At 51.3% G+C, this 14,647-nt stretch overlaps 1 protein-coding gene and 1 non-coding gene across 3 annotated transcripts in view; both read right to left on the bottom strand.

The window, feature by feature from the left end:
• SHROOM2 (shroom family member 2) overlaps nt 1-14,647 on the bottom strand; it is a 156,958-nt gene that overhangs the window by 114,650 nt on the left and 27,661 nt on the right. The window lies entirely within an intron of this gene.
• TRNAQ-UUG lies at nt 4,110-4,194 on the bottom strand. The gene has a single exon. It is a non-coding gene; the product is annotated as a tRNA-Gln (tRNA).

Below are 14,647 nucleotides of genomic sequence, written 5' to 3'. Positions count from 1 at the left end.
AGGACGCCTAGGGCCCCTGGGGTCAAGGTTATGTTGACTGATAAAAGGCATCTCAGCAAAAGCATCAGGAAACCAGGATGCCAGCCAGCCCCCCACCCCCCGCCGTACATTTTGGCAGTTGTGGGACCAGAGACATGATGGCCAGGGGAGCTAGTGGGGGAACAGCACAGGAGAATATTCACAGAGCAGGCTACAGGGAAGTAGGAACAGGACAAAGCCAGACACCCACCACCATTGCACTGCCTTCCGGAAGGCTGGAGAAACAGACAGCTGAACACGGCAGGGCTCCCGGTTTAAACATGCACTTTCCAGCTTATGGTGAGGCATCGAGGTGAGGCATAAATTCACCTCTCGTTACTGGTTCCCTGACAGTAACCTGACAACACCAGTGAACTCTGAAGAAACGGATGTTCGGATCACCCGTCGTTCGTCTCGATGCAAGTCACTAAATGAAACATGTTAGAGAATTCCTCTACAATTAAACCACAATAGAGCTTTAAGGGTACAGTAAGTCCAAGTTTTCTGATCTCCTGGACAAACACTGAAAACGAGAAAGTGAGGCCGGGAGAAGCCTAGAAGCTCACAGGTGAGCCCACCCTCTGCCAAGGGGTCTGCGAGGCCGACCCCTCTGTTCTGGGTTTGTGCTGGGTTTGTGCCCAGCACAAGACAGGGCATCTATTCCCTGAAGCCCCCCTCCAGAGCTCCCTACCTACTTTACTGGCCAGAATGGAAACACACGCCCACTACCAAAACAACAACAATAAACCACTGGAAAGACCAGTGCGCCCCCCCCGCCCCAAACCAGTCAGGTCCATGCCCAAAGCCGGACACAGCCCAGGAAGGTGGGAACTAGGTGGGAACCTCAGGAGGGAACAGATGTCACAGGGGCAGCCAGTGTCCTCCGAGGAATCATGTATATGTGAAACAAAGCATCGGTATCAGGCCATACAAGGTCACAAAGCAAAGCTCCAGGGGCAGCTGGGTGGCTCAGTCAGTTGAACATCCTACTCTTTCTTTTTTTTTATAGTTTATTTACTTATTTGGAGGGAGAAACAGGGGAGGGGCAGAGAGACGGGGAGAGAAAGAATCCCAAGTAGGCTCCAAACTGTCAGCTCGGAGCCCGATGTGGCGCTCGAACTCACGAACTTCGAGATCATAACTTGAGCCGAAGTCAAGGGTCAGATGCTTAACTAACTGAGCGTACCCCGAGCATCCTACTCTTGAATCCGGCTCAGGTCATGATCCCAGGTCATGGGATCGAACCCTACATCAGGCTTCAAGCTGAGTGTGGAGCCTGCTTAGGATACACTCTCCCTCTCTCTCTCTCTCTCTCTCTTTCTCTCTCCCCCCCTCCCCCCTTTGCCCATCTCCTCCACTTGTGTACTCTCTCTCTCTAAAATAAAAATAAGGGGCGCCTGGGTGGCTCAGTCGGTTAAGCGTCCGACTTCGGCTCAGGTCACGATCTCGCGGTCCGTGAGTTCGAGCCCCGCGTCAGGCTCTGGGCTGACGGCTCAGAGCCTGGAGCCTGCTTCTGATTCTGTGTCTCCCTCTCTCTCTGCCCTTCCCCATTCATGCTCTGTCTCTCTCTGTCTCAAAAATAAATAAAACGTTAAAAAAAAAATTAAAAAAAAATAATAAAAATAAAATAAAATAAAAAATAAAATAAAATAAAAAATAAAATAAAATAAATATAAAATAAAATAAAATAAAATAAAATAAAATAGGAAACATAAAAACAAAGCTCCAAGTGGAATCACAGGGAGAGCCTTTCTCTACTTGGACCAAATACTGAAAGCTCTAGGAAGATGGTGGATTTGAGGGAGTGGGTGTTTCAGATGGGGTGAGGCACGGGACCCTTGAGAGGCAGGCAGTTCTGGGCACAGGGAACACGGGAACCGAAGTGGCAGGCAGGTCATAAAAGGGAACGACACAGAGGCTTTCTCAGTTGAGTCCACAGGCTCAGAGAGAGGAAAATACAGATATCCAGGCTACGGCAGGTGAGTGACCTTGGCCTGTTTGCCCAGATTATTTTTAAAAGTCAGCAGTCCATGAGGGAGGAGCCACTACAGTATTTCGAGCAGGGAATGAGCACAAACAGAGCTAGGCTCATAGATGTGCTGGAGGGGGAAGACCAGCATAGGAGACTACTTTAATAACCTGGAAGGGGAGCCAGCCGGGACAGGACTCGATGCATATAGGGACGTATCTGCGACGATGTCGCGAACTGGGATGGGAAGGGGATGGGTGAGTACAGAAGCAGAGGTTAGGTCACTGGGAGGGGGGACAAAAAATCGAGGCCAGCTCTGCATGGCCCAGGGACCGCAGGGAGAACAAGGCAGAACAAGTCACTGGAGGCAGCTGGATAAGGCACAGGGGCCACACGGAGTCCCTCGTCATCCCCCTTCCCTGAGGCTGGACGGCAGCTGCCAAGGATGATGTTTAACTCGCGGGGAAGGGCGTCTGCAGCAGACGGGGACTGGAGGGCAGAGAAAAGCAGAAACGAGGGTGAGGAGGGGCCAGGGAGGGCTGACGTGCAGACAAGGTTCAGCTCTGGGCTCTGAGCCCTTTCCATTCTGGAAGCTTCCACCTCCTCATCCTTCCCCACAACTAGAGACAATAAAAGCCTTTGTTTTCAAGAACACACACACACACACACACACACACACACACACACACACACACATCTAGGAGGAGGGATGCTAGCTTGAGAGGACTCCCCTGCAGTTTCAAAGGCAGGATTGGGGTACATGCTGTGGAGAACAGTGAGCCAGTCCGGTGGCTCAGGCTGGCCACTGGTCAGGGTGATGGGCTGCTCTCCATCTCTCTGAGACGCTCTGTGGCAACACGGCACTTGGGAAGCAGGCCTGCAGAGGAGATGCCCGGGAAGACTTCCCGGAGAAAACATGACACTGTTACCTAGAGATGGGCCCACCTACACAAAAAAGCAAGGACATGACCGCAAAAATAAACAACAGCCTCAAGGGAGAGTCATGGTTCTGTGTCCTCCCGCAACAGAGCAAGGGCTGGCCAACAGGTGCACTCAGCACCTGCCCCAGCGACCGTGTGGCCTGCCACACCGCAAACCGAAAACGCCACAATCTGGCTCTTAACACAGATGGCTTGCCAATGCCTGCCGCTCTAGAGAAGGACAGTAATTTGTCAACCCAACAGAATGAGATCTGCCCGGGGCACCTAGGTGGCTCAGTCGGTGGGTGAAGTGTCTGATTCTTGGTTTCGGCTCAGGCCATGATCTCACGGTTCGTGGGTTCGAGCCCCACATCAGGCTCGGTGCTGACAGCTCTGAGTCTGGACCCTGCTTTGGATTTTGTGTCTCCCACGCTCTCTGCCCCTCCACGCTCACTCTCCGTCTCTCTCTCAAAAATAATTTTAAAAAATTAAAAAAAAAATACGATGTGCCCTGACGACGGACAGCTTTGCTGACGTGGGGAGAAGGTGCACACAACAACGTATCAATTCAAGTCATCCCAATGCTATTCTGAAACCTAACATATTTGTAGTGTACAGAACAGAACAGAATAAATAACGTATCTATAGGACATGCTGGGCAGGCTTCCTGTTCAAAACAATGACGTCTACAAACGTCCAAACAGCACAGCAGCGTTGATCGCCAACCCCACCCCACCCTGCCACATCAGTCAGCTCGGATCCTACAGATGGGGTGGCTTAAACAATAGAAATACATCCGCTCTCCTTGGCTTGCAGACAGCCACTTTCCTCACGTGGCCTTCCTCTGTCTGCAAGAATCCTTGGTGTCTGTCTGTTCCTCCTCACGTCAGGACCCCAATCAGGTTAGAATAGAGCCTCATTTAATTTTGTCACCTCTTTAAATGCCCTATCACATTTTGAGGGGCTAGGAACTAGGGTTTCAATACATGAATTTAGAGGGGGGACAAAAATTCAGCCCATAACTGCACCCCAGCTGAACAATTCCAGTAAAAAAGTTGCATTGCCAAAAGAGTTAAATTTTTTTTTTAATGTTCATTCATTTTTGAGAGACAGAGAGAGACAGAGCGCAGGCAAGGGAGGGGCAAAGAGAGAGGGAGATACAGAACCCAAAGCAGGCTCCAGGCTCTGAGTGGTCAGCACCCAGCCCGACGCGGGGCTCGAACCCACAAGCAGTGTGATCATGACCTGAGCCAAAGTCAGACGCTCAACCGACTGAGCCACCCAGGCTCCCACAAAAAGAGTTTCAGAAGGAAATTCTGTGCTTTTCCTCCCCTAGAGTTCAAAATTTCCAAAGCAGATGTGAAAAATCTTAACTTCTAAAATTAGGAAAATTGGAAAATCAAAGTAAAAAACATTATGGGTAATGAGAATGCTGTTTGACCTCTGTGATCTTCCTCCCCAAAAACCAGAACCTCAGCTTCACCGTGAAAGAAATATCAGACAAATGCACTGCACTGCACTGCCCTGTAGAGCAGGGCACTCTACACAACAGCCAACCAGCCCGGCTCAAAACGGTCAGGGGCAAAACAAGGGAAGCCTGAGAAATGGTCACGGTCAAGAGGAGCCCAAGGCAGCAAGAGAACTGAGTATGTTGTGGCGTGTTGGATGAAATCCTGGAACGGAAAAGGCATCAGAGGAAAACTAAGGAAAGCTGAATAAAATACGAGCTTAGTGGTCACGTATCAACATTGGGTCACTGGAGAAAACTACCGCCATTCCCTCTACCAAGGGGAAAACTGGGCGCGTGGGGCACATGGGGGTGCTCTGTGCCACTTTCGCAACTTCTCTGTAGATCACAAACTCTCCCCCAAACACAGATTTTATTAAAAACAGCAACAATGTACTGTGTGTGGCCAGGACATGGGAAACCAGCCGCATGAGTGACCAGCACTCGCTCCCGCCTGGGGACCCCAGGAGCCCCTGTGTTCCTGAGAAGTGGGGCCGGCAGGCTGCTGGTAGTCAGGGCACGCTGGATTACGAGCCCCTACTAGGTGGGTGGATGGCACCTTGCATTTCTGACTGCGGCGGGACAGGGTCAGAAAAGATCACAGGAGCCCTGGGGACAGAGTCCAGCTTTGTTCCTCCCCACCCCCACGCCCAAGACAAGCCCACTCGACTCCCAGAAGAGGGAGCGGGGAAGGGAAAGGGGACAGAGGGAGGGACAGAGGACACCACCAAATTCCAGGCTCCTGCCCTCACCACCAGACATGGAATGTACGACAGCATTCCTGAGGCCGGGCAGTTTCATTTAACCAAACGACCGGACAGAAACCTGCTTCAGCTTCCTGTCTTCATGCGGTGGCGTCGGGGAGATCCCTCTGAAAACCCTGAACCACAGGCATTTGGGCCACCAAATTAGACACACACTTTACTTATTTGTTTAAAAAATGTTTTTTGATGTTTATCTTAGAGAGAGAGACAGACAGAGACAGACAGACAGAGCATGAGCAGGGAAGGAGCAGAGAGAGAAGGAGACATAGAATCCGAAGCAGGCTCCAGGCTCCACACTGACAGCACAGAACCCGACGCGGGGCTTGAACTCACGAACCGTGAGATCGTGACCTGAGCTGAAGTCGAGCACTTAACCGACTGAACCACCCAGGCGACCCTAGGCACGCACTTTAGACTCAAGGAGGGGACCCTGTGATTCACTCTTACGAGCTCACCATGTCTGTGATTCAGGGTTGAAAGCCATCCAGCACTATGCACCACGCAGTGTGAATTCTCTCACAAGGACCCTAGGACAGGAACCTGCCTACCGTAGTTCAAAGGAAAAATTAAGACTATTTCAGGGTGGCTCAGTCGGTTAAGTGTCTGACTTCAGCTCAAGATATGATCTCACAGCTCGTGAGTTTGAGCCCCACATCAGGAGAACTAGAGCCCTGCCTGGGGCTCTGCACTCCCAGTGCGGCGACTGTGTGGGATTCTCTGCCTCCCTCCCTCTCTCTCTCTAGCTCTCACTCACTCGTGCCCTCTCTTTCTCTCTCTCTGCGCTCTCTCTCAAAAACAAACAAACAAATAAAAATTTTTTAAAAAGCAATATTTCAGTGAAATCCCTCCAAGTCTCACAAGGACCTTCAGAAATTTGTTTAAATAAAAAATGTATCACAAAGTAGAACACCAGGTTAAAAGGGAAAGGGGTCCAAACTCCCTAAAACGTGACATGACTTTAACAAGAACCGAAAGCAAGAAATCCCAGGAAGTCATAAATAAGAGAAATTTCCAACACAGAATGCTCATTAAAGAAGTTGCTAGACAATTCGAGCACACGGACACACACACCCCACACAGCATCAATCAGAATATTTGAACGTAAGTATCCACTTCTGTGCCCCGTTAGAGAAAACCGGTAATTTTTGCACAGAACGCATTCTGAATAATTGCTGGAGGGGGTCCAGCGATGCCGGAAAGGAAGAGTCAGACAACACAGACTTCAGCTGTTCCGGCCACCCAGGATAAGGTGCAGGGACTGCGGCCCAGGAGTCCTCAGGGTAAGGAACCACGCAGCCGGCATCCTGCCACCCCCTCCAGGATATTCTCTCCTGTCCCCTCCTCTTCCTCTTCCTCGGGATTTCAGAAGGTCCAAATCAAACACTCCACACAGGGCTTTTCACCATGCATCACGTAAGCCAGAGGGAAAAGGCATGAAACGCGTCAGAAGGCATACGCGACACCTTACAGCCTATTTTATGCATCATAAAAATCCTTGCGCACACGCTGTTTTACCAGATGCGCTGCAACGGAGGATGTCATGAATTTTTAAAAAGGAAATAAATCTTCCCATCTTCAAATGACCCTAGTTGGAAAAGCCAAGTTCCGCAAAGCTGTATACAACATTCATTTGCTTTCTTAAAAATAAGCACTTAGGGGGCACCTGAGTGGCTGAGACGATGGAGCGGCCAACTCTCGATTTCAGCTCAGGCCACGATCTCACAGTTCGAGAGTCTGAACTCCACGTCAGGCTCCGCGCTGACAGCACAGAGCCTGCTTGGGATTCTCTCACTCATTTTCTCTCTGCCCCTCTCCCCACCAAATAAAATTTTTTAAATTAAAAAAAAAAATTTTTTTTTAATTTTTTTAACGTTTATTTATTTTTGAGAGAGAGAGACAGAGCATGAACGGGGGAGGGTCAGAGAGAGAGGGAGACACAGAATCTGAAACAGGCTCCAGGCTCTGAGCTGTCAGCACAGAGCCCGATGCGGGGCTCGAACTCACGGATCACGAGATCATGACCTGAGCCGAAGTCGGCCGCTTAACCGACTGAGCCACCCAGGCGCCCCTACAATTTAAAAAATTTTTTAGAAATTAGAAAAAAAAGGGGCGCCTGGGTGGCGCAGTCGGTTGAGTGTCCGACTTCAGCCAGGTCACGATCTCGCGGTCCGTGAGTTCGAGCCCCACGTCGGGCTCTGGGCTGATGGCTCAGACCCTGGAACCTGTTTCCGATTCTGTGTCTCCCTCTCTCTCTGCCCCTCCCCCGTTCATGCTCTGTCTCTCTCTGTCCCAAAAAATAAATTAAAAACGTTGAAAAAAAAAAAAAAAGAAATTAGAAAAAAAAAAGTATTCAGTGCAACAGAGTTTTAAATTACACAAAAGCATAAAAAGTGTGTCTGCGGTGGGGGGAGAGGGCACTCAGCTGTATTCCCTAACTAAAAAACACTTACCAATCTTGATATACTCAATTTTTCTTTCTCTGTTGCATATACGTATACAACTTCTTTTTCTTTTTAATGTTTATTTATTTATTTCAGAGGGAGACAGAGCGGGAGAGAGAGACAATCCCAAGCAGGCAACTGTTAAAATAGCAGGGACGGATTTTAATCCTGAGGTTAAATTAAAATGTTTGTAATCTAATCTATTCACAAGAATTTGGGATAGAAACCAAAGATACACAGGAGTACCATTCACAGTATCTTCTGTATAAAAGACCGCCTCTAAGTGATATACGTTCTTTTAATTTTTAAAAGGTTAGCACAGCAAAAGGGCTTAGAAATAAATGTACATGGACGGGAAGACGTACAAAGCTTTTGGAGAGTGGAGTTTTCTTTCCAAATTGGTATCATGCCCTGTAGTCATCTGTCACCTTCTCCTCCTGCTCCTGATAAAACCAGGGTCTCCAAGGACCTCAAATCTGGTAGAAAACAGGTCTTATCTCAAGTGGGCAAGTCAAGTCAAGGTTGAAGTGAGAGCTCCGTGGCAGATGACAAAAATGCAGGAGTCAGAAAAGGCACAGAGCTGCCTGCCTCCATCAACAAAGAGAGGTGTCTTCACAGACATTGTTCTCCTGTTGGCTCTCCTTACAGTTATGCCCTGAAATTTAATCTTTTTTAAAATTTATTTTGACAGAGACAGAGGCAGTGCAAGTAGGGGAAGGTCAGAAAGAGACAGAGGGGAAGAGAGAGAGAATCCCAGCTAGGCTCCACATTGCCAATGCAGAACTCACGAACTGTGAGATCATGACGTGAGCCGAAGCCAAGAGCTGGACACTTAACCGACCGAGCCACCCAGGCACCCCTAGTTATGTTCTAAAAATTAGCCTCTGATGTTAAAAAAAAGAAACTCACGCATCTAATGTGCAATCTGCCAATGTGACACCGGTCAGCGCAACAGAGGGAACGGGCGAATTCAACAACACAGACGATCCCCAGAAGTGTCAATCTACATATACGTACGTGAAACGTATACGTACACGTGAAACAGATGTATACGTACGTGAAAACCTCCACTGGACCATCTGACTAAACTCTATTCTTTAAAGGCTTAAAAAAAAAATTCCTCTCGAAAGACTTTGCAAGGCCTCATGGCTGGGTTCTAAGCAATTAAGAATCACATCAGGCCACCAAGAGTTTCAATTGTAGTTTCCAAAAACTCTGAAGTCGCTTGTTTTCTGGAGGGCTGGGGGTGTGGAGAAGCTCTTGAACTTTAGGACCAGCCAGATTAACAAGCAAGGTTTCCCTCCAGACTGGGTAAGGCTACGTGGGAGATAAGAGAAGGCCACCAGTCACTCAAACATGCCCCATCGAAAGCACAGGTGACCAACGGAAAGCCTCCTCCCTCCCCGTGCCACCCTGTCGATACAGAAACCCGGCACCCGTGGGCACAGACGACACGCAGCACACACACGGGTCGGTGGGACCCAGTAGAGCAGTCAGGAAGTGACAAATAATATTCGATGTAAGCAGACACGGCTCGATGATGGCTATCAACACCAAGAGCCACCTGGTGAAATTTCAGTCAAGAAAGGGATGCCACTGTTTCAGTGTTGCTTGGTTTCTGATTGCTTCCATAGAAGCCTAATCGTGAGCCCCTTAGCGGAGCACTGCTGTGGCCCCTGAGTGACAAAGGGGAGAAAAGCTGGCTGTGGACAAAGTGCCTGCCCTCTTTGATCAGTGTATGCAAATGTTTTCCAAAAGAAGCTGGGCCAGCAAGAAGAGGTTAGCTTCAATTTCTCTTGAGGTGTTTTGGTGTTTTGTTTCCTTCTGTCTCATTTAGCTCTGGAGGGCTTAGGGTCACACTGCAAGTGTGAGAACAAACAAAGGCTCTACCATGATGCACAGCTTGCTATCCTAGATGCTTTGGTGCAAACTACTCCACCTGCCTCAACAGTCAAGACTCGATCTGTGCTGTGGGGCGGGAGGCTCCCGTGGAGGCGGCAACAAGATCCACACCTGCCTCACGGGGGTCCGCAGGAGGCCAAGTGCAGCCAAATCCCGTACTGAAACCCTGCCCCTGCTCGACACCCCACCCCCCAAGGAGCACCTCCCCACCGTCCTTGGGACCGCTGAGCCCAGTGGAAGACACCTCCCGGGCCCTGCCACATCCGGGAAGGAGCTGGGGTCCCCGGAGGCCCAGGGCAGCAAGTGTCCGAGCGCCTCATGCCAGTGCCACGCCACAGAGAAAGCAGAGCAACGGGGTGCAGGCCACTATCACGGACAGCTGAGGCTCGCCTCTGCCCAGACCGAGCCTCCCTTCCCAGGTTCCTTCCGCATCCCACCCTCTCAGGAGGGCAAGACGAGACATGTGCACACCGCACCACACATTTTCAGAGAAAGCTCCCTAGACAGTATGCCTCCCGAACCGCTCTCCATTTAGCTGTCAGTGTGACAAAGCTGGGGATTTTTCTCCACATTACAAGAATTCAGAGTTACTTCCTGAGGTCAGAGAGAAAGGCCACGAGACACATTGTTCAAATAGTTGGCTTATTAGATTTTCTAACAGTCCTACGATATATTAAGAGGAAAACCCCCGTCCCTGCTCACGAGTGATGGAATGGATATTGCGAGGACTTAAGTGACCACAGAGCCCGGCCACCTCCCGAGAGCACCTGTAAGACGTGGAGGACCGCCCGCGTGGAGAGCTCAGCGTGTCCATCAGCTGGTGAACGGACAAATGTGGTCTGACGCCCAGGGAAACAGCGCTCGGCGAGGAAAAGGGAAGAAAAGCCGGTACGCGCTCCAGTGTGGATGAACCTGGAAAAGGTCCCATCGAGCGAATGAAGCCAGACGCAGAGGCCAGAGGAGTGCAGGACTCCCGTCTGTGGGAAATGTCCAGAATAGGCCAACCTGTTCGAGACAGAAGATTCGAGGTTGCCTGGGGCTGAGGCGGGAACACGGAGGTACAAAGGCTGCAAAGGATCTTCCGGGGTGATGGAAATGGCCCCAAACACTGGGCAGTGGTGATGGGCGCACAGCTCTGAGGGGACTGGGTCCCTGAGGTGCACACTTAATACGGGTGAATTTTATTCTATTTTCAATGATTTTTAAATGTTTATTTTTGAGAGAGAAAGAGAGAGTGTGACTGGGGGAGGGGCAGAGAGAGAGGGAGACACAGAATCTGACACAGGTGCCAGGCTCTGAGCTGCCAGCACAGAGCCCGACGCGGGGCTTGAACCCACAAACCGCAAGATCACGAGCGGAGCGGAAGTCAGACGCTTAACCGACTGAGCCACCCAGGCGCCCCAATATGGGTGAATTAGGAAATCCTATGCCTGCATAAAGGTGTCTAAGAAAGCAGGAGGCAGGGCGTGGGACCAGGGAGGAACAAAGGAACCGGCACACAGAGGGAGAACAGCGAGGGGTGGCAGGCACACGTGAGTATCAGATGCGTTTTTTGTTTTTTAACACTTACTCATTTTTGAGAGCGAGCATGAGCAGGGGAGGGACAGAGAGAGACGGGGACAGAGGATCCAGAGTGGGCCCTGCACTGAAAGCAGTGAACTCAACGCAGGGCTTGAACTCACGAACCATGAGATCACGACGTGAGCCGAAGTCAGACACTCAACCAACTGAGCCACCCAGGCGCCGCGAGCATCCGATGTTCTTAGTCAGCTCTAGCCCTGCTCTGCTGGGCACCATCTGACTTTCAGGCAACACACAAGACCCTCCACATTCTGGAATAAGTGCTGTAAGGTAGGGTTTTCCAAATCCTTTTACAGACGAGGAAACAGGCAGGCAAGGGTTGGATTTTACCTGAACTCACCAGTCAAGAAATAGAGACATGGGGCAGAAGAAGCAGGACCCGAGAAGGAAGGAAAGGGGGAGGGGAGGAGAAGGGGACATAGGACTCCCAGAAACCACAGGCTACACACACACAGACACAGACACACAGACACACACACACGTGCACATATATACCAACCCGCCCCTTGTTCCTATGGGCTTCTGGTCCCTCTCCTCCATGAGACCAACCACAAAGCACAAGGTACAGGTCAAGCAAAAAAAAAAAAGTGGCAGTTCAAGTCAAATTTCCTGACTCCCATCTCTAAAACAAACATATTAGGTCACCCTATTTACAGTAAATATTGCTATTGTGTTTCTCCCCATCAGCAAGCCGTTTCCAGGGTAAGCAGGCTAAAATCTACTTTCCAGAGCAGAGACGACCTTGACTGGCCAACGAGGACACACGAGCAGCAAGCTTAAGACAGCCGCCTGGTTCTTCATGCTGGCACCAGGCTGCGGGGCAGAAACCCACGGACGGGTTTGCTGTGTGTCTGCTCATGGGATGCAGGTGTCTGGGATTTGTGCTCACGCGCAGTGAGAAAACCCCAGCATACCATCTCTGCCCTCTTCGGGACCCCTTTTCTTCCCAGAAGATGCCTATCCTAACCCCTCCCCTGGTGGCTCCGGGAGGCAGTTCCAGGCAAACCTGGATATTTGCAGGGGCGGGGAAATCACAGGGAAGGTGAGATAGGAATCGTCCCACCAGCACACAGAGTAGATGTTCCTTTGGGACGTGTCCACACACAGGTTAGACCACAGTCCACCCTTGATGTGGGCTTCCCCCTCCCTAGCTGTTGTCTTCCTCCCTCGCCACGTCCCTTCCCTCTCTCTGCTGTCCTTGGGCCACCTTCCCCAATCCAGAGCCGTGAAGCACAATTTACCACCACCGTGGACCTCCAGCCTGTGCCCTGCCCCCCAGCCCAACACCTCCCGAGCGGGCATTTCCAGCTAAGCCCCGAACACCTTCCACAAAGAAAACAGAAACAGATTTCACAGGCGGTGTGGTCTACCAGATGTACAAATGCAAAGCATTTAACCACAGCTAGGTCCACCCACCGCCCCCACGCCACGGCATGGTGTGTGGGTAGGAAGCAAAAGGAAGCTGCAGAATAGGTTAAGCTGAAGGGCAGGAGTGCCTGGCAGGTGCCTAGAAACCAGACAGGGCTGAATGCACAGAAGAGAAGGTTCCAGGGGACAGAACGTAAAGACAGAGAACAACAGCGGAAGATCAACCAGCGGGGACCAGAGGACAAACCCAGAGAGGAGGTGGAGGACAAGGTTCCGCACAACAGAGCTGACCGTTGTCCTCTAAGACAAGGGGCAATTTTGAAGTGCCTGGTGGCACAGTCGGTTAAACATCCGACTTTGGCTCAGGTGACGATCTCACGGTTTGTGAGTTCGAGCCCCGCGTCAGGCTCTCTGCTGACAGCGAGGTGCCTGCTTGGGGTTCTCTCTCTCCGTCTCCCCAACTCACACTCTACCTCACTTGCTCTCTCACAATAAACAAATATTAAAAAATGAAACCCAGATGGCTTGATGACTGACAAACACGTTAGCAGGCATTGATGAACACCCACCGGAACTACTCTGGAGAACAGACACACGGCACCCCCAGGGCCCACACCTAGTGTCTAACTCGCAACGGCTCCTTGTCGGCCAGTGTTCCATTGTCCTGAGGAAACCATCTCTCCACTACTGGCTTTCCCATCGCTTTTCCTTTTCTTCTGCCCTACTCCCAACAACCGGGTCATACCACCCTACCCTGGGCTAGGGACCACAGTCCCTGGAGAAAGGGAGGGTTCCAGGCCACAGTTCTCCATGAAGCAGCACTGACACGTTGGGACAGATGGTTCTCGGTGGGGAGGGGGTGGCATCCTGTTTACTGTAGGGGGCTGAGCAGTGCCCCCGGTCTTCACCCGAGATGCCAACAGCCACCTTCCCCTCAAGCTAGAGCAACCAAAATGCCTCCAGCATTTGCACCCTGATGCGGGGCTCGAACTCACGAGCCACAAGATCATGACCTGAGCCAAAGTTGGATGCTTAACCAACTGAGCCACCCAGGTACCCCAGAATCTGGTTGAGAATGAAGCCAGCAGGAATGACACGGTCATATGGACAGGCCTCCCAGCATGTGTACAAGCCCCACGTCTCCTATTATGGCAGACACACCTGGGACCCCCCAGGTGGGTGAGCCCACACGGTCCCTTTTTCCACAGAGGCTGCTGTCCATTCAATCAGAACAGCCCTGGCTCTCTCCAGTTCTCGGCTCTGATAACCACACACAGGTGAGCACGAGGGGCTCTGCAATGCGAGGAACCCTTGGTATTCAAGGTCTCCGTAACCAAGCACTCACTTGGGAGGTTCCTAATGAGGTCCCGGGAGAGGGGTGGGGGGGGACATGACTAAAAAGAAACAGAGGTTCACAGCAAAGTCTGAAGCAAAAATCTGCAGATCAAATATCACTGAATATTTTGAACCATGTTCTCAGTCATCACCTAGGAGAGGGGAATTTCGGAAAGGTTGGGAAAACGGGGAATGGAATTGGCAGGCTTGCAGAGGAGAAGCCAACTCATGATCTTAAGGGGAGAGCCAGCGAGAAAGGATTTAGTTCCCCAGGGGCGACGGGAAGCGGCCGGCTGGAGCACCCACACTCCCCGGCGAGGCCGGTCTCTGCCCCAGCCGGAGAACTGGCTGCCCCTGCGACGGTCAGCTCAGCCCTCCTCTAAGGCTGCAGCTGTCAGACGTGCCCTGCCCTAGCACACCGAGGCTGAGCAGTGCCCGAAGGTTTCCTCTGCCAGAACAATACCAGAAAACATTTGTTATCAGGAGAAAGAAAACGGTCAGGTCTGGGTGATACTGACAACGCCCTCCTCTCTTCTCCTCTCCTCTGCAAATGCTCGGTCCGTCAAAGCCCTTGCATCTGGCCACCTGCTGCCCGGAAACCAGAACAAATAAGTCCTCACCCTCCCTCTGACCCCTTACGAGGTGGGCTTTTGCTAAGGCCTAGACACGAAACAGGAGACATCAAGTATTTGATGTCTTGACCTTGGCCAGGGGAACACCTGATAAATCAGCCAGCCAGGGTGAAGCTGGGGCTCGTAGCGGGTGCCTCCGCCCCACAGCGCTACACGCCCTTTAGTGTTGGACAGGCAGTGGGGCCGGTGATTCACGGCCCCGCCACACAC

The sequence above is a fragment of the Prionailurus bengalensis genome, chromosome X (assembly GCF_016509475.1).
Source record: "Prionailurus bengalensis isolate Pbe53 chromosome X, Fcat_Pben_1.1_paternal_pri, whole genome shotgun sequence".
NCBI classification, from domain to species: Eukaryota; Metazoa; Chordata; class Mammalia; order Carnivora; family Felidae; genus Prionailurus; species Prionailurus bengalensis.
The sequence above is the reverse complement of the archived record's forward strand: the minus strand, read 5'-3'. Positions and strand labels throughout refer to the sequence as shown.